The 2,120-nt window shown below is 45.5% G+C and overlaps 1 pseudogene across 1 annotated transcript; it reads right to left on the bottom strand.

Moving 5' to 3' along the window:
• Positions 1–811: 811 nt before the first annotated feature.
• LOC147343942 (aldo-keto reductase family 1 member B1 pseudogene) lies at positions 812–2,120 on the bottom strand (annotated as a pseudogene). The gene has a single exon (XR_015155409.1). The product of XR_015155409.1 is annotated as an aldo-keto reductase family 1 member B1 pseudogene (transcript).

Here is a 2,120-nt window from a genome sequence, read left to right as displayed (position 1 = left end):
AAAAAAAAAAAAGAAACCAAATGTAAAAGTAATTTTCAAAGATGATCAATGTAGTGATCAAATAGCTTGCTTACCTGACAGAGCAGATTATTTTATTGTTGTTGCTTTTAAACACGTTCTATTCTACAAGAAAAAATTAGCTTCAGCAATATTGTGTTGTGTATGTGTGCTCAGTCCCTCAGTCATGTCAGACTCTTTGTGGCCCCATGGACAGTAACCTGCCAGGCTCCTCTGCCCATGAAATTTTTCAGGCAAGACTACTGAAGTGGGTTGCAATGTTCTATTCCAGGGGATCTTACCAACCCAGGGATCGAACCCGCCTGAGTTTCTTACATCTCCTGCTTTGGCAAGTGGATTCTTTACAACTAGTGTTACTCAGGAAACCCCAGTAAGATTGTAAAAGGGAATAAGTAATAATAGTGGCCAGAAAAGAAATAGAGATGGAGAAATTTTTGTTTTATTTAGCTTTATATATATAAAAGCATGCTGGTAAAAACTAACATTAAAATATTTCAGTAAAATAAAGGAAAAATAAGCATTGTTTTAAAATTACATTCATGTATTTCTTGAAAGAAAAGAAAAATATGTACATATTTGTCTGTGACGGAAATAATTAACATTACATTTTCAGTTTTGGGGGTGTTGACTTAGAGAAATTTGTCAGTGACTTCATCAAAGCAGACCTTATTCACATCTTCACATTCAATAGATTTGTCGATCTATCTTTAGAGAAAACAACATGTTTTTTTTTGTTTTTTTTTTTTAACTCATAAGAGCACTTTTTATTTGAGGCAAAGAAAAGCCTAGCTGAAAGGATTACAGTTCCAAGCAATCAAAACCCCACTGTTAGAGGCACTATTCTGATTTTGTGAATTCAATTTAGAAAAGAGTATTTGGGTTGCATGTTCCCCAGATCCCCAGACTAGAAGGGCAAAGGAAAACTGAAGAGACTTCTACTAATCTACTGATTCTGCTCTTTGGACCCGACACCAAGCTGGCCGAGCCCTCACGGGTTTGTCTAGAAGTCGCTGACCGACCACTGAGGGACACGGGCCAAATTACGCTACACACAAGAAAAGTGGGGTGGGAGACGGCAGGTCACCTGGGCAAGGGCAGGCACCCACAGCTTCAAAACGCCTTCAGAACTCCTCGTGAAAGGGGTAATCCCTGTGGGAGGCACAGCTCACCAAGGCACAGGCCCTCCAGTTCCTGTTGTAGCTGAGCAAGGTGTTCATATCCTCCTTGTCCAGTTCAAAGTCAAAGACCTGGAAGTTCTCAGCAATGCGTTCAGGCGTCACTGACTTGGGGATCACGATCAGGTTCCTCTGTATGGGGAATCGGATCAGCACCTGGGCTGTGGTTTTATAGTGCTTGTCTGCAATCACTTTGATCCTGGGGTCCTCCAGTATGGAAGGGTCCTCGGGCTTGGCCCAGGGCCTGTCGGGAGAGCCGAGGGGACTATAGGCAGTCACCACAATGCCTTTGGAGTTGCAGTACTGGATTAACTTCTGAGTGAGGTATGGGTGGCACTCGATCTGGTTAACCGCCGGCTTGTATTTTAAGCCAGGTTTGTTTAAGATCTTCTCCACTTGGAGATGGTTGAAGTTGGAGACTCCAATAGCTTTCACCAGCCCTTCATCCACCAGCTCTTCCATGGCCGTCCAGGTATCCACGAAATCTTTCTCACTGGGAATCACGTTGCCATCCTCATCCAATGGGAAGAAGTCTTTCCCAGGCTTGAAGCCCATGGGCCAGTGGATGAGGTAGAGGTCCAGGTAGTCCAGCTTCAGGTCGCTGAGCGTCTTCTGGCAGGCACCTTTCACCAGGTCCTTGTCGTGATACGTGCACCACAGCTTGCTGACGATGAAGAGGTTCTCACGCTTCACCACCTTCTCCTGCAGCTTTGCCTGGAGGGCCAAACCCACCTCGTTCTCGTTCTGGTACACGTGGGCACAGTCAATGTGACGGTACCCAAAGTCAATCGCCACCTTCACAGCCTCCGTCACTTTGCCTGGAGGGGACTTCCAGGTGCCCAGCCCCAAGATGGGCATCTTGGCGCCGGTGTAGAGCACGATGTAGTTGGCCATGACTGCTTGAGCTCTGCTGACCAGGATCAGAGA

The sequence above is a fragment of the Bos grunniens genome, chromosome 26 (assembly GCF_055505025.1).
Source record: "Bos grunniens cultivar Pamir isolate PY7600 chromosome 26, Bosgru_T2T1.0, whole genome shotgun sequence".
Classification (NCBI taxonomy): domain Eukaryota; kingdom Metazoa; phylum Chordata; class Mammalia; order Artiodactyla; family Bovidae; genus Bos; species Bos grunniens.
Note: the sequence above shows the minus strand (reverse complement) of the source record. Positions and strands in the feature narration are given on the sequence as shown.